Genomic DNA, 18,746 nt, shown 5'->3' on the forward strand with positions numbered 1-18,746 from the left:
CATGTATACTTTCTACTTTCTTGTTAATTTCTTGTCTTTAATTTGTATTGTACAATGCCTTGTGTTTTTATGCTGTTGAAACACGAACATTTCCCAAATTAGGATCAATAAAGTTCTATCTGAGGAGAATTCTTAAAGCATATTCAAGTAACAAGCATAATTTACCTTTGATTGATTTAGCTAACTTATAACTTAACTTATGAGGCAATTTACTTCTAGTATAGGCTACATATAGAATATATAGTATTAATGTATTGTTTCTTTTGGTATGTATGTAGCCCTCAGTGAAAAAAGTTTGGACACACCTGCAATAAACAAACACTAAATATAAAAACAATGACCACCATTCCCTCCTGAAAGTACAAGTTCCCACGAGCTCGTCTCCTTCCCTTCCTTCCTTCCCTGCTTCCTCTCCCACAGCTGAGTGATCAGCTGAGGGTCCGGCTGTAAACCCCCCTGCTGTCTCTTTATGTTTCCCCTCATGTTCCACCTGTAGCCCCTCACACACATACAGAGCTTTTCGGGGTTTTCTTCGGGGGTTAAACCCACATCCCGCCGGGTGTCTTGTCGTCTTTTGTGCCGCGGGACAAAAGCTCCGTCCTGCGTCTTCAGAGGGAAGCGGAGCGAGGAGACGAGCTGTCAAGAGTCTGAAGAGATGCCTTTCAGACGGGAAAAAAACACTCGGCTGACATGAGCCCAAATACCAGAGGCCTTCATCATCACCCTCGTCTTCATCCCGGGAAGAAGTACTGCAAGGGGGAAGAATGGGAACTTTTTTACTTGACTGGAAAACTAGAAACATTTGTTTTTTGAACTTTGTAGATAAGAGAACATTTTAATTCTAATTTAAGATGAGCTTCTTTGTGTTGAAACATGCAAAGACATTGTTTGATTGTATCAAATCTGCAAAATCACTTGAGTTAAGACTTTAAATTAACATTACTTATTATAAATTACCTGGATATGCAAATGTTAGTAAGTAGAAACGAAAACTGAAAAATAATGATTATTTCAATTACTTAACTGCTGTGTAGTTTAGTCTACATCTTACTTATTAATTGATTTGTATTTAATTGGTTTTATATAGATTTATTTTAAAGATCACCTATCGTGCTATTTTTAGGCAATAGCATAGGTCTCAGATATATACAAATATATAAAAAACATGTGTATGAAGTGTTTTGCTCCAAACACCAAACAGATCACCCATTCTAGCCTTGCCTCATATCCCTCTATTTCACTTCCGGTTTCAAAAGTGCTGATTTGGGTATAAAGCTTTAAAAAATAAAAAAGGAGGGGTCTGAGCTCATGCAGGTCCCGGCAGCTACTGTCTAAACTAAATACTGCCGTGATGAAACTCCATATCATGGATTATCAAGGATTATCTCTGAAACAGTATGGAGCTCAAAGGCTTTCTCTCTTGCCGGTTATACCACAAGGTGAGTTCCTTTTTACTTCCTGCTTCTTCACACACATGCTCTCCAGTACAGGTTAGCTCTGAGTGTTAGCCATGCTAATGTAAACACCGACCATATTACGTCCAAAACAGTCGGGCATTGTTTCTGATAGCAACGTTTCTGATAGGGCCGTGGGTCCACATTTCAGATATCGGACGCAAATCTGGATCAGCTCCGTTGTTCCCCCGTTTTTAGAGATTTGGGTACGGAGGAAAAGAGAGGGTTTTATTTTCTGACGCTGCGTGAGTTCCCCGACACACCGGGGACACATAGTGATGTAGAAGAGACATCAACAAGTGCATTTAGCATGATAGGTCCCCTTTAATACTTTTTGTATAAATAACCTGAATCTATAAAGACACTTAAAGTAATGAAATAATATTAAATAAGTACCTGTAAATTGATCTAAAATATTGTTGTTAAATTATGCCAAAAATAATCCTAACACATTTTTTAAACTCTACATTAAAATGTAACAGATTTGGTTAAATAATTGTAGTAATAATAAATATGTGTAATATATATATCGTGGTGTTAAACCGAGACGAGTGAGTCAGAAAGGAAAGAGGGTTAGGGTTAATCCTCTGACTGTCTGTTTCTACTCCGACATGATAAACAGTCACAGAAACACTAATCCTCCACAGAAACCACAGAAGAAGAACAACTGCTGGGGGAGGGGGGAAACGGTAGACATTGAGTGGAGGAAGGGAGGGAAGAAGGAGGGGAAAGGAGGAAAGGAAGAAGGAAGGAAAAAGGGGATAGGTGTGATGAAAGGTGAGGACTAACAACTTGGGAAAGATAAAGAAAGTACAATGATAAGTGATACTGAAAGAAAGAGATGAAGGAAAGAAAGCAGGGTGGAGGGGAGGAGGTGTAGGAAGGAAAGGAGACATATTGAGGGAACAAGGAATGGAAGGATGAGAGAGGGAAGGAGAATGGAGAGAGAAGTGGAGAGAAGCAACAAAGGAAACACCGAAAGAAAGAGAGAAGGAGGGAGGAAGGAGGCAAGTAAAGAGGAAAGAGAGGAAGTGAAGGCAGGTTAAAGGTGGAAGGAAAGAAGGAACCAAGAAAGGAACAAAGAGGAGTACAATGAAAAAGATAATCAGATATTCGTTTCCTTTCCTCCCCACCTTTCCTCTACATGTCCTCTCCTCTTCCTCACCAACAGATCTCAGCAGGAGGTCTGTTTCCAGAATAATCTCCTGGTGGGTGTTTGCTGATTAACTCCTCCACTCTGATCCGCTAAATCTACTGCACCACAGAAGAAGAATCTAAAGATAAAGTAGAGACACTACATACTGATATACACCTAAACATCAGCAGGAGAGGACTCTTTAAAGTAGAGACACTACATACTGATATACACCTGAACATCATCAGGAGGGGACTCTTTAAAGTAGAGACACTACATACTGATATACACCTGAACATCAGCAGGAGAGGACTCTTTAAAGTAGAGACACTACATACTGATATACACCTGAACATCATCAGGAGGGGACTCTTTAAAGTAGAGACACTACATACTGATATACACCTGAACATCAGCAGGAGAGGACTCTTTAAAGTAGAGACACTATATACTGATATACACCTAAACATCAGCAGGAGAGGACTCTTTAAAGTAGAGACACTACATACTGATATACACCTGAACATCAGCAGGAGAGGACTCTTTAAAGTAGAGACACTACATACTGATATACACCTAAACATCAGCAGGAGAGGACTCTTTAAAGTAGAGACACTACATACTGATATACACCTGAACATCATCAGGAGGGGACTCTTTAAAGTAGAGAGAAAACATACTGATATACACCTGAACATCAGCAGGAGAGGACTCTTTAAAGTAGAGACACTACATACTGATATACACCTGAACATAATCAGGAGGGGACTCTTTAAAGTAGAGACACTACATACTGATATACACCTGAACATCAGCAGGAGAGGACTCTTTAAAGTAGAGACACTACATACTGATATACACCTAAACATCAGCAGGAGAGGACTCTTTAAAGTAGAGACACTACATACTGATATACACCTGAACATCAGCAGGAGAGGACTCTTTAAAGTAGAGACACTACATACTGATATACACCTGAACATCAGCAGGAGAGGACTCTTTAAAGTAGAGACACTACATACTGATATACACCTGAACATCAGCAGGAGAGGACTCTTTAAAGTAGAGACACTACATACTGATATACACCTGAACATCAGCAGGAGAGGACTCTTTAAAGTAGAGACACTACATACTGATATACAGCTGAACATCAGCAGGAGAGGCCTCTTTAAAGTAGAGACACTACATACTGATATACAGCTGAACATCAGCAGGAGAGGACTCTTTAAAGTAGAGACACTACATACTGATATACACCTGAACATCAGCATGGAGAGGACTCTTTAAAGTAGAGACACTACATACTGATATACACCTGAACATCAGCAGGAGAGGACTCTTTAAAGTAGATACACTATATACTGATATACACCTGAACATCAGCAGGAGAGGACTCTTTAAAGTAGAGACACTACATACTGATATACACCTGAACATCAGCAGGAGAGGACTCTTTAAAGTAGAGATACTACATACTGATATACACCTGAACATCAGCAGGACAGGCCTCTTTAAAGTAGAGACACTACATACTGATATACACCTGAACATCAGCCGGAGAGGACTCTTTAAAGTAGAGACACTACATACTGATATACACCTGAACATCAGCAGGAGAGGACTCTTTAAAGTAGATACACTATATACTGATATACACCTGAACATCAGCAGGAGAGGACTCTTTAAAGTAGAGACACTACATACTGATATACACCTGAACATCATCAGGAGGGGACTCTTTAAAGTAGAGACACTACATACTGATATACACCTGAACATCAGCAGGAGAGCACTCTTTAAAGTAGAGACACTACACACTGATATACACCTGAACATCATCAGGAGGGGACTCTTTAAAGTAGAGACACTACATACTGATATACACCTGAACATCAGCAGGAGAGGACTCTTTAAAGTAGAGACACTATATACTGATATACACCTAAACATCAGCAGGAGAGGACTCTTTAAAGTAGAGACACTACATACTGATATACACCTGAACATCAGCAGGAGAGGACTCTTTAAAGTAGAGACACTACATACTGATATACACCTAAACATCAGCAGGAGAGGACTCTTTAAAGTAGAGACACTACATACTGATATACACCTGAACATCATCAGGAGGGGACTCTTTAAAGTAGAGACACTACATACTGAAGTACACCTGAACATCAGCAGGAGAGGACTCTTTAAAGTAGAGACACTACATACTGATATACACCTGAACATCATCAGGAGGGGACTCTTTAAAGTAGAGACACTACATACTGATATACACCTGAACATCAGCAGGAGAGGACTCTTTAAAGTAGAGACACTATATACTGATATACACCTAAACATCAGCAGGAGAGGACTCTTTAAAGTAGAGACACTACATACTGATATACACCTGAACATCAGCAGGAGAGGACTCTTTAAAGTAGAGACACTACATACTGATATACACCTAAACATCAGCAGGAGAGGACTCTTTAAAGTAGAGACACTACATACTGATATACACCTGAACATCATCAGGAGGGGACTCTTTAAAGTAGAGACACTACATACTGATATACACCTGAACATCAGCAGGAGAGGACTCTTTAAAGTAGAGACACTACATACTGATATACACCTGAACATCATCAGGAGGGGACTCTTTAAAGTAGAGACACTACATACTGAAGTACACCTGAACATCAGCAGGAGAGGACTCTTTAAAGTAGAGACACTACATACTGATATACACCTGAACATCATCAGGAGGGGACTCTTTAAAGTAGAGACACTACATACTGATATACACCTGAAAATGAGAAGTGAGGCAACATTTTGGAGGATTTTCACTCATTTGTTTTTTCATGTAATAACTTTTTGAACACGTCACAGTAACTACTCTACTAATTTACTCGTTAAAAGCTCCAAACTTTCCTTTTATTCTATTTCAAGTTCAGTCCAAACACTCACTCTGCTTTAAATAATTATCTTCAGTGTGTAATCACAGCCGATGCTGCAGACTAAACTCTGATGGTGAACTTTTTCTTTTCCCAGCAGTAAAACTCCCTCTGCAGGATTTATGATGACACTCGCTCCAACACACACACACACACACACACACACACACACACACACACACACACACACACACACACACACACACACACACACACACACACACACACACACACACACACACACACACACACACACACACACACACACACACACACACACACACACACACACACACACACAAAGATCCGATAACATTGCGACACACATCTACATCCAACCTGAAAGTGAACACTGCAGGTCGCTCTCATCTTTCCTCCAGTCCCAACCCATCAATCAACACACTGCAATTAGCTGAACACACACACACACACACACACACACACACACACACACACACACACACACACACACACACACACACACACACACACACACACACACACACACACACACACACACACACACACACACACACACACACACACACACACACACACACACACACACACACACACACACACACACACAGCTAAAACAGAGATGTTATTGGACCACCGCCCCTCTGTTCACACCAACCAACGGAAACACTGAAGTACATTTCCGGTTACACTCAACATGTTATATATTTCCGTCCAGACCAACGATGTGTGTGTTTCTTCTTCTTGGCCGCAGATATCCAATGTTTTCCAAAAACTCTTAAAAACACAACTGGGTGACATGTTTCTTTATAACTATGAATACACACTTTGTAGTTTATTTTTGACACAATTCCACAAACACCCTAATTCTTCCACAAATACTCACTACGGAGACGGAGCATCAAATCTGGATTAATCTGCCACTGAAAATAGTCCCCCCATAAAAGACTGAGGAAAACTAAAGTGAGCAACTGTTTGAGGCAATTACTCAAACTTAAAGACGACACTCAGAATCAATTCCTAAACTATGTTATAGCTTCACAAGGTACTCCATTGTTCAAAACCTCACAAAAGTACATAAGTGATGTAAGAGCAAGACATTTCAGATTTGGGATTTCTTAAGTATGATTTATTGGGGATTTTTGCTGGATCATTTGAGTCACATGGGTATGGGCGACACTCATTGTCAATATAATCGGCTCTTCACCTGTGTGAGGTGTGTGTGAGGTGTGTTTGAGGTGTGTGTGAGGTGTGTGTGAGGTGTGTTTGAGGTGTGTGTGAGGTGTGTGTGGAAGAGAGGGCGAGAGGGTCGCTGTATTGTTTTTTTACCGCGGCCTTTCCACAGCTGGACTTTTATAGGAAATATATTTTTGAAATAACTTATATAAATAACGCACTTTTGGATGCCATACGTCATTTTTGATAGTATCAAAAGTTAAGGAACTAATTCTGCAGAAAAAATGTACTCTTAATGAGAGATATTAGTAAATATACAATAATTTTGTATTTGTAATATTGTTGCATAAAGTATAACAAAGTTCTAAAACACAAATTATTCATGTTTAGGAATTAATATTTTGTCAATAAATTGGATATGTTTGTCTTTATGTACCACCACTGGTTACATCTTTACAAATAGCCGCGTTCACACCGGAGTACTTTTCCCACTTTAGTTCCGATATAGTTCAGAAAATTCACACCAAAAAGAGCCGGAACTAAAATTAGTTCATGAGAACCTTTTTACCCCCTTTTCCGTCGCTGCTAGAGAGCAGGGACTCTCATGCGGCTCTCTTGTGAGGAAAGAGCTATATTTCTGATTGGCTGGGCAGATTGCAAACCACGCCCCGTAAAACTCAAAAAAAGTTTTGTGAAGCCACCATTTTATTATCCTTGCATTAGCATTATTAGCATTAGCATTAGCCCAGCGCAGAAACGCAGAGAGACTAACTTATGACAACACAAAATAAAACATGGGAGCGGTGGAGATGAGGAGGTGTCGGCGTTCTGGCGATTTACTCTGAAGGCTTCAGTAGAAGCTGCTGGGAGTCCCAGCAGCTTCTACTGAAGCCAGTCCCCAACTCCGGGGACATCCGTCCGGGGATTCTGGGCGGCAGTATACGCCGTAAAGTTGTTTGCGGCCTGCCAGTAAACCCAAAGCAGAAGAAGTTACGTCAGCGGCTTCATTTGCCTAATCCACCCCCAGGAACTTATTCCGGTGTGAACGCGATCTGTACTTAGTTCATCAGAACTAAAGAGTTCTCATGAACTTGTTCTGGGAAAAGTACTGCGGTGTGAAAGCGCCTAAAGCAATAAGGTAAAAGTGTATAACATGTTTTTTAATATAAATACATTTATCTGAAAAGTAACAAAAGCCTTTGAAACGAGCAGAAGTATAAAGAAAGCTTAGTATATACTAGTTAAGTTAATACCTCCAAATTATACTCACAGTGCTTTAGTAAATACTTGAAGTTACAATGCAAAACTGATTGTATGTTATTCGTAACCTCCAGAACCCAGCATGAAAAGGTAGGGACACATTCAAAGCACTGATTTAATATGTGTTTGTGAGTGTGTGTGTGTGTGTGTGTGTGTGTGTGTGTGTGTGTGTGTGTGTGTGTGTGTGTGTGTGTGTGTGTGTGTGTGTGTGTGTGTGTGTCTGCGTCTGCGTCTGTCTGTGATATATTCATATGTAGCTATGGAGACGTAAACACAAACACAGTTTAAGCAGCTTGCAGTGTCGAGTGAGTGCATATGTTCTAATTATATCTCCTCCATGTTATATCAGCCATCAGTAGTTATTAGTTATATATATTTGTTTGTGTGTGTGTGTGTGTGTGTGTGTGTGTGTGTGTGTGTGTGTGTGTGTGTGTGTGTGTGTGTGTGTGTGTGTGTATGTGTGTATGTGTGTATGTGGCTGTGTGTGTGTGTGTGTGTGTTTATGTGTGTATGTGTGTATGTGGCTGTGTGTGTGTGTGTGTGTGTGTGTGTGTGTGTGTGTGTGTGTATGTGTGTATGTGGCTGTGTGTGTGTGTGTGTGTGTGTGTGTGTGTGTATGTGTGTGTGTGTGTGTGTGTGTGTGTGTGTGTGTGTGTGTGTGTGTGTGTGTGTGTGTGTGTGTGTGTGTGTGTGTGTGTGTGGTACAGCCAATCTGTTAAAAAAGCAAACGTTGCTAATTCCTCGTCGTTCTCTATTACCTCAGATGTTTCCCCTGAGATAAGAAACACTGACTGATGGATGGAGAGAGTGTGTGTGTGTTTGTGTAACCGTGTGTGTGAGTGTTAAAGGTGTGTGTGTGTGTGTGTGTGTGTGTGTGTGTGTGTGTGTGTATAAAGTGCTGATGGATTATGGGAAACCCTCTGGATGGTATCAAACCAAAGACTCAACAACAGCTCAACACCTCGACAGGCCAAACAGCACGAGTCGTGATCCCAGAGCATCTGTAGCTTGTTTTAGTCGCCTCCAGCTCCCAGACGGGTGGAGTTACAGGGATCAGAGGGTTTCTGGCACGCTAACTCTTTTGGTATCTACTATTTTAGGGTGCGCTTTCACAGCAACTGCTTTTGCCTCCTGTAGTTCAATTTCTCCTGATGGAAACGTTTACTTCTGCTGCCTTCAAATGGAATGATTCATTTGTGTTTTAACTTTGAAAAATGCAATTTAAGTACACATCATTCTTAGTTTACAAGTATGAAAAATAAGGCAAATAAGACATTGCGTCCATTTGAAAGGTGCGAAAGCCACCAAGTATCAAAGGTCTTATGTATGTTTACTATGTTTAAAGTTATTAACACAAAATAAATAATAACAACACAATGAATAACCCTCCGACAGGAAGTTATCAAACCCTCCGACAGGAAGTTATCAAACCCTCCGACAGGAAGTTATCAAACCCTCCAATAGGATGTTATCAAACCCTCCGACAGGAAGTTATCAAACCCTCCAATGGGATGTTATCAAACCCTCCAACAGGAAGTTATTAAACCCTCCGACAGGATGTTATCAAAACCTCCAACAGGATGTTATCAAACCCTCCAACAGGAAGTTATCAAACCCTCCAACAGGAAGTTATCAAACCCTCCGACAGGAAGTTATCAAACCCTCCGACAGGAAGTTATCAAACCCTCCAATAGGAAGTTATCAAACCCTCCAACAGGAAGTTATCAAACCCTCCAACAGGAAGTTATCAAACCCTCCAACAGGAAGTTATCAAACCCTCCAACAGGAAGTTATCAAACCCTCCAACGGGAAGTTATCAAACCCTCCAACGGGAAGTTATCAAACCCTCCAACGGGAAGTTATTAAACCCTCCAACAGGAAGTTATCAAACCCTCCAACGGGAAGTTATCAAACCCTCCAACGGGAAGTTATCAAACCCTCCAATGGGATGTTATCAAACCCTCCAACAGGAAGTTATCAAACCCTCCAACGGGATGTTATCAAACCCTCCAACAGGAAGTTATCAAACCCTCCAACGGGAAGTTATCAAACCCTCCAACAGGAAGTTATCAAACCCTCCAACGGGAAGTTATCAAACCCTCCAACAGGAAGTTATCAAACCCTCCAACGGGATGTTATCAAACCCTCCAACAGGAAGTTATCAAACCCTCCAACGGGAAGTTATCAAACCCTCCAACGGGAAGTTATCAAACCCTCCAATGGGAAGTTATCAAACCCTCCAATGGGAAGTTATCAAACCCTCCGACAGGAAGTTATCAAACCCTCCAACAGGAAGTTATCAAACCCTCCGACAGGAAGTTATTAAACCCTCCAACAGGAAGTTATCAAACCCTCCAACGGGAAGTTATCAAACCCTCCAACGGGAAGTTATCAAACCCTCCAACGGGAAGTTATCAAACCATCCAACAGGAAGTTATCAAACCCTCCAACAGGAAGTTATTAAACCCTCCAATGGGATGTTATCAAACCCTCCAACAGGAAGTTATCAAACCCTCCAACAGGAAGTTATCAAACCCTCCAACGGGAAGTTATCAAACCCTCCAACAGGAAGTTATCAAACCCTCCAATGGGAAGTTATTAAACCCTCCAACAGGAAGTTATCAAACCCTCCAATGGGAAGTTATCAAACCCTCCAACGGGATGTTATCAAACCCTCCAACAGGAAGTTATCAAACCCTCCAACGGGAAGTTATCAAACCCTCCAACAGGAAGTTATCAAACCCTCCAACAGGAAGTTATCAAACCCTCCAACAGGAAGTTATCAAACCCTCCAACAGGAAGTTATCAAACACTCCAACGGGAAGTTATCAAACCCTCCAATGGGAAGTTATCAAACCCTCCAACAGGAAGTTATCAAACCCTCCAACAGGAAGTTATCAAACCCTCCAACAGGAAGTTATTAAACCCTCCAACAGGAAGTTATCAAACCCTCCAACAGGAAGTTATCAAACCCTCCAACAGGATGTTATCTAACCCTCCAACAGGAAGTTATCAAACCCTCCGACAGGAAGTTATCAAACCCTCCGACAGGAAGTTATCAAACCCTCCGACAGGAAGTTATCAAACCCTCCAACAGGAAGTTATCAAACCCTCCAACAGGAAGTTATTAAACCCTCCAACAGGAAGTTATCAAACCCTCCAACAGGATGTTATCAAACCCTCCAACAGGAAGTTATCAAACCCTCCAACAGGAAGTTATTAAACCCTCCAACAGGAAGTTATTAAACCCTCCAACGGGATGTTATCAAACCCTCCAACAGGAAGTTATCAAACCCTCCAACAGGAAGTTATCAAACCCTCCGACAGGAAGTTATCAAACCCTCCAACAGGAAGTTATCAAACCCTCCAACAGGAAGTTATCAAACCCTCCAACAGGAAGTTATTAAACCCTCCAACAGGAAGTTATCAAACCCTCCAACAGGATGTTATCAAACCCTCCAACAGGAAGTTATCAAACCCTCCAACAGGAAGTTATTAAACCCTCCAACAGGAAGTTAATAAACCCTCCAACGGAAAGTTATCAAACCCTCCAACAGGATGTTATCAAACCCTCCAACAGGAAGTTATCAAACCCTCCAACAGGAAGTTATCAAACCCTCCAACAGGAAGTTATCAAACCCTCCAACAGGATCTTTCAATCAGCAAAATGCAAAAGTGTATGAATATTTTCACCCTCTGTTTGAAACCAGATCCCAGTCTGCTCTGATTGGTTAGCTGGCCAACTCTGTCTGCTAAGGGGTGGGACATGTAGAAGCACGAGTGTTGCATAATGATGTCACTATGTTCGGGAAGTAAAGAAAGGAGTCCAATGGAGGCGTTTCAGGCAACGAGGGAAGAGTGGGGATTTTAGCCTTTGCAGACCATTGACATGCACTAAACCCTATAACACACTACAGGAAACAGAAAACCCCCAAAAAGCCTAACAAGGCCTCTTCAAGAGAAGTGTTTGAGTTCTTTTTCCACCACTCTGCAAAGCTGATTCAATACCATAGAAGAAGACTCGTGCTCCACCACCACTGCGGGGTTGACCCCCGACCCTGTTGATTTGCTGCGTGGTGTTTATGAACAGGAAGTTGAAACTTAAGTGAATTTAATAGCAGGACTGGGAATAGATGGAATAAAATGGCCCTCATCAATATTGATGCTGTTCTGTTAATTAGACTTCACATCTCCGACTCACAGAAACACACTGAGGGCACTGTGATTGGACAGCAGCCACCGCCTCACTGTGGCTCTCTATCTGTGTGTGTGTGTGTGTGTGTGTGTGTGTGTGTGTGTGTGTGTGTGTGTGTGTGTGTGTGTGTGTGTGTGTGTGAGAGAGAGAGAAGCAGTGTGTGTATGTAAGTGTGAATGTGTTTAAAATCCTTGACACACTGCAGTTAATAAGGAGTTTTCTCTCTGTGTGTATGCATGTTGAAATCAATGTCTACACGCTTGTGACTGTGTGTGTGTGTGTGTGTGTGTGTGTGTGTGTGTGTGTGTGTGTGTGTGTGTGTGTGTGTCCATCATTGAATGAATCCAGCCAGGTCCATCTGTTTGGCAGGAGACATGAATGTGAGGCCATCTGTGCTCTCACAGTGTGTATCTGTGTGTGTGTATGTGTGTATGTGTGTGTGTGTGTGTGTGTGTGTGTGTGTGTGTGTGTGTGTGTGTGTGTGTGTGTGTGTGTGTGTGTGTGTGTTGGCCCTGAGGTGCAGTGTGTAAGAGGCAGAGGTGATAAGAGCATACATAGTCACACAAACACACACAATGATCCCAGCTTGTCCTGTATGAGAAGTGAGAACTTCAGAGTTGTAGTTAATGATGAGTGTGTGTGTGTGTTTGTGTGTGTGTGTGTGTGTGTGTGTGTGTGTGTGTGTGTGTGTGTGTGTGTGTGTGTGTGTGTGTGTGTGTGTGTGTGTGTGTGTGTGTGTTTCTGACAGCTGATGCTAACTGCTACACACTCCTATACAGAAGAAGAAGGAAAAAGAAGATGATGATGATGAAGAAGAAGAAGAAGAAAAAGGAAGGGGTTGTAGAAGAAGACACACAAGAATAATAATAATAATAAGAACGAAAATGCAGCAAAGAAGAAGTCAACAAAAAAGACAGAGCTGAAGACGAAGACGGAAAAAAAAAGACCACGAAGAAAAAGACAAAGAACGCGATGAAGACGATGAAGACGAGGAAGAAGATGGAGTCAAAGGAGAAGAACAAGGTGTGGAAAGCAAAAAAAACCTACGTTTAAGCAGCCGTACAGCGAAGCCCCTTTCTGCCCTCTGTGGTGCACCTTAGGAAACTAAGGCTGGCTGGCTGTGGCTCAGTGGGTAGTGTGCTGAACTCGGAATCAGGAGGTAGCGAGTTCGAGTCCCACCATACTTGCCAACCTTGACACCTCAGAAAACGGGAGCATTTCAAATTGGGTGGTTGCTAGTGGATCGCCGGGGCTGTTAGATTAACATTAACATGCTTATTGTAGTTCTAAGTGCACTGCCTTGCGGCCTGTAGCACCGTCCTTGATGGAGCATATGTGTGGGCAGGAAAGGAGTGAGCAGAGAGTAGTTGATTCTTGTTCAGTTTTCTTTGACTATCTGCCTCACCCTCTCAGACTTTCAGTTGCGCGCGCTACTAAAGAGACGTGTTTCCATGGAAACCAAACAATGGTGTAGCTGTATTAAAGTCCGAGTGGAAACAGTCCTGAGTAAATCTGATTTTGTCAGAAATCGGGAGAAATACGGGAGAAATATGACCCCGGGAGGAAACCGGGAGAGGGCAATGAAATCGGGAGTCTCCCGCGAAAATCGGGAGGGTTGACAAGTATGAGTCCCACTGCAGTCAGCATGTCGTCCCTGAGACACTTCACCCCACATTGATTGTCCACAGTGCTGAATGTATGTAAGTCGAAAAGCGTCTGTAATGTCATGAAACTCTCGAGCCATTTCATTCATTGATTTTGGCGTGATCAATCAATCCATGTTTACTTTCTGAGGCATCCAACAACAACTGTTCCACATGTACACAAATATATGAGCACAATCAGTGAAGAAGCGAGTGTCTCCAGTTTCTCTATCGTGCAGTTTGATGTTTCCTGTCAGTGTTTAATATTACATTTGATGTTTTTGGGGGTTAATATTACCGCTGCATTCATTCATGGTGCTACTTCTGTAGATGTTGAAATGTTATTACATGACATGTCACTTGTTAGACGCTTTTATCCAAAGCGACTTACATACTCAATACTGTGGACAATCCCCACAGGAGCAAGTGTCTCAGGGACACAACGACATGCTGACAGCAGTGGGGTTTGAAACTATGACTCCCTGTCCGAACACAAACGCACAACCCACTGCGCCACACGCCTCCTTATATTGCCGGATAGTTCATCACTGCCAGAAACACGTTTCTCCAAATACTCTATCTGAAGAAGTCAGAGTATTTTTGACTTTTGTTTGTTTACTACCACAGGAAGTCTTCTGTGTGAACCCCGCTGGTAATCTGTTTGTTTGGTTTTATTATTTATTTTCCTGTGTTTATACAAAACGCTTTGTGATGTTGTTTCAGTAAGTGTTGGGTAAATAAACATCAGGATAACAGAAGAAACATGGTGAACAGAATGAAACAAAGGAGGAGGAGAGGAGAGGAAGAGCAGGAGTACAACATGGGAATACATGTGGAAAGACGGAGAGGAATGATAAAAGAGGAAGAGGAGGAGGAGGAAGAGGAAGAATGAAGATGATAAATAAGGAGAAGAAGAAAGAAAATGTTGGAGAGAAGAAGAATGAAGGAGGAGATTAATTGATCTGTGGAGGACGGCCAAGTTCAACAGCTTAAACCTGAACAGAACACGCACACGCACGCGCACACACACACACACACACACACACACACACACACACACACACACACACACACACACACACACACACACACACACACACACACACACACACACACACACACACACACACACACACACAGCTGGCAGGGGTCAGGAATAATAAACACTCTCGGAGTTTATTTTCTCAGCGATCTGAGCTGAAGGAAGATTTGGACGAAACATCCACATGACCTGCAGTGTGTGTGTGTGTGTGCGTGTGTGTGTGTGTGTGTGTGTGTGTGTGTGTGTGTGTGTGTGTGTGTGTTGAAATCTGCCCCGTAGAATAAACACACACTCACAAGGTAACGTACACATACAGGAACAGCTGGAAACACACACACAGCTGACCTGGAAACATGTGAAACGGTTTTAAATATTACTGCTTTAATATGAGTGTTGTCTCTGTTCTGTAAAGCTGCACACCGTCACTCCTTAGTGTCCCCTGGTGTCCCAGCTGTGTGCGTCACTCTTTAGTGTCCCCTGGTCTCCCAGCTGTGTGTGTCACTCTTTAGTGTCCCCTGGTCTTCCAGCTGTGTACGTCAATCTTTAGTGTCCCCTGGTCTCCCAGCTGTGTGCGTCACTCTTTAGTGTCCCCTGGTCTCCCAGCTGTGTGCGTCACTCTTTAGTGGTCTCCCAGCTGTGTGCGTCACCCTTTAGTGTCCCCTGGTCTCCCAGCTGTGTGCGTCACTCTTTAGTGTCCCCTGGTCTCCCAGCTGTGTGCGTCACTCTTTAGTGTCCCCCTGGTCTCCCAGCTGTGTGCATCACTCTTTAGTGTCCCCTGGTCTCCCAGCTGTGTGCGTCACTCTTTAGTGTCCCCTGGTCTCAAGCTGTGTGCGTCACTCTTTAGTGTCTCCTGGTCTCCCAGCTGTGTGCGTCACTCTTTAGTGTCCCCTGGTCTCCCAGCTGTGTGCGTCACTCTTTAGTGTCCCCTGGTCTCCCAGCTGTGTGCGTCACTCTTTAGTGTCCCCTGGTCTCCCAGCTGTGTGCGTCACTCTTTAGTGTCCCCTGGTCTCCAGCTGTGTGCATAACTCTTTAGTGTCCCCTGGTCTCCCAGCTGTGTGCATCACTCTTTAGTGTCCTCTGGTCTCCCAGCTGTGTGCGTCACTCTTTAGTGTCCCCTGGTCTCCAGCTGTGTGCGTCACTCTTTAGTGTCCCCCGGTCTCCAGCTGTGTGCGTCACTCTTTAGTGTCCCCTGGTCTCCAGCTGTGTGCGTCACTCTTGAGTGTCCCCTGGTCTCCCAGCTGTGTGCGTCACTCTTTAGTGTCCCCTGGTCTCCAGCTGTGTGCGGCACTCTTTAGTGTCCCCTGGTCTCCCAGCTGTGTGCGTGACTCTTTAGTGTCCCCTGGTTACCCAGCTGTGTGCGTCACTCTTTAGTGTCCCCTGGTCTACCAGTTGTGTGCGTCACTCTTTAGTGTCCCCTGGTCTCCCAGCTGTGTGCGTGACTCTTTAGTGTCCCCTGGTCTACCAGCTGTGTGCGTCACTCTTTAGTGTCCCCTGGTCTCCCAGATGTGTGCGTCACTCTTTAGTGTCCCCTGGTCTCACAGCTGTGTGCATCACTCTTTAGTGTCCCCTGGTCTCCCAGCTGTGTGCGTCACTCTTTAGTGTCCAATGGTCTCCCAGCTGTGTGCGTCAGTCTTTAGTGTCCCCTGGTCTCCCAGCTGTGTGCGTCACTCTTTAGTGTCCCCTGGTCTCACAGCTGTGTGCATCACTCTTTAGTGTCCCCTGGTCTCCCAGCTGTGTGCGTCACTCTTTAGTGTCCAATGGTCTCCCAGCTGTGTGCGTCAGTCTTTAGTGTCCCCTGGTCTCCAGCTGTGTAGCTCAAGTTGGTGATTGTTTTCTTAAAGCTTCATGTGTTTTGAAGTTGGAAAAGATGTTTCTTCTCTAAATGCAAATGGCCGTGGTGACGAATTTGCTCCATTGTCAAGTAAAGAAAAGTTCAAATGAAATGGATTTTCTCCTCAAAATGTTCATTAAACTGATCAATCAGAGAAGCATCCTCCACATTCTCACACTGAAAGATTAATACATGACTTTGATGATCAATTGAGTCTCAATGTTTCATGAACTAAATATAAAACACCGCCCTCACCGTGTGTGTTTTTATCTGACAGCATGACGGCGGGGTGAAAAAGGTGGAAGAAGAAGGCGGAGGAGGTGATGAAGAGGAACAGAGAGGTAGGAGGAAGAGGTGAAAGGTGGAGGAGAGATAAGAAGAGGTGATGTGTGTCTTGTGAAATGTCTGCTGATGTGAAATGCTGACCCACATGTGGTTTTATAGTAAAAACCGACACAACTTGTAAATGGTGTTCGTTACCATTAAACATGTCATGGTGAGAACAGATCTCAAACTCTATGAGATGTTTTAACCACTTGGAGGAAAGTGAACACATCGTGAGAAAGATCCATGAAAGCTTATAAATGAAAATCTCGATGAGCTAGTTGCTGTTCAAAGGTCACAAAGACATTTGAGTTTGAAGAAAGTGAAGTGGGTTTTCATCTGATCAAACAGAGACCCTAATATTCCGTGCTTTATAATTAACATGTTGTTTTCCAGACAAGCACAAAAAGCTCCATTCAACTTTCCCTATTTCTATTCACCTTTTCCCACCTCTTGTTAAAACTGCATGTGTTCTGGTTTAGCACTAGCAGTGTTGCGAACAATAATTAATATTTGGGGACACTGACAGCTACACCAAGGCAATCATAAGGTTTTACAGCATCCATCAAAAGCAGGAGGACAAACAAAAATGTCTAGAAATGTGATTTTAAGGTATTTCTTAATAACTCCCTCGTTACTGTTGGTTTACATGGATCCTCTATGAGGAACTACGAAAAGTACAGAAGCACACCAGCAGGTTTGACTGAGGCTAATGTCGGCAAAAAACAAAGGTTTACAGTTAAAAACTATAAAAACAAATTCACTTAACTTGTTGTTGTGCTTTTTAGCTAGCTAGTGAATACAAATCTATCTACCTGCTAGCTAGCAAACAGACTAGTTAGCGGATGTTAGCAACCTTATAAGCTAGTTAGCGAACGTTAGCAATCTTATAAGCTAGTTAGCGAACGTTAGCAATCTTATAAGCTAATTAGCGAACGTTAGCAATCTTATAAGCTAATTAGCGAACGTTAGCAACCTTATAAGCTAGTTAGCGAACGTTAGCAACCTTATAAGCTAGTTAGCGAACGTTAGCAATCTTATAAGCTAATTAGCGAACGTTAGCAACCTTATAAGCTAGTTAGCGAACGTTAGCAATCTTATAAGCTAGTTAGCGAACGTTAGCAACCTTATAAGCTAGTTAGCGAACGTTAGCAATCTTATAAGCTAATTAGAGAACGTTAGCAACAAGCTAAGTGGCAAAGCAGCAACCTAGCAGATGTTCACTATCTATATAAAGTCCCTTACACACCAAGCCGATTTCGGCCGTCGATAGATGTCGATAGATGTCGGGCCGTCAATGAGCGTCGTGTCACCCTACTCAGATTGGTGTGTCTTGGTGTGTCCCGCCCCGTCGTATCTTTTCGGCCGTGTCGACACCTTCCGCCACAGAATCGGTGGGCTAAAGGCCATTGGCCAAAGAAATAACTCTGATTGGCTGTTTAGCTTAACGAATCAGTGCATGAGAAGCGAAACGGAAGTGAGGAACCCAAACGAACTATTAAGAAGGCAAATCTGAGATTTCATTGAACTCCAGCTCTCGACACAGGTTGGGGAAAGCCCCATGAGCTTCTCTCTGTAGAGGGAAAATGGAACACGCTATCTGTTGTTTGTTTATATCACGCAGTCTGTTCTTCTTCTCTCGGTTATCACGCAGTCTGTCTTCCGGTTGTTGCCTCTTTTGAATGAGGAACACACTACCGCCCCCTGCTGGTAAGGAGAGTTATTGCCACTCACGCATGCGCAAGCTATAGCTACCGCA

The 18,746-nt window shown here is 42.9% G+C and overlaps 1 long non-coding RNA gene across 1 annotated transcript in view; it reads right to left on the reverse strand.

Annotated features, from left to right (window-relative positions):
- Positions 1–246: 246 nt before the first annotated feature.
- The window catches only part of LOC307045652, a 68,869-nt gene continuing 50,369 nt past the window's right edge, over positions 247–18,746 (reverse strand). The window contains exon 3 of the long non-coding RNA XR_013809966.1: positions 247–749. This is a non-coding gene — a long non-coding RNA (uncharacterized lncRNA). The remainder of the gene's footprint in view (positions 750–18,746) is intronic.

This window comes from Notothenia rossii (genome assembly GCF_949606895.1).
Source record: "Notothenia rossii genome assembly, chromosome: 7".
Lineage (NCBI taxonomy): Eukaryota > Metazoa > Chordata > Actinopteri > Perciformes > Nototheniidae > Notothenia > Notothenia rossii.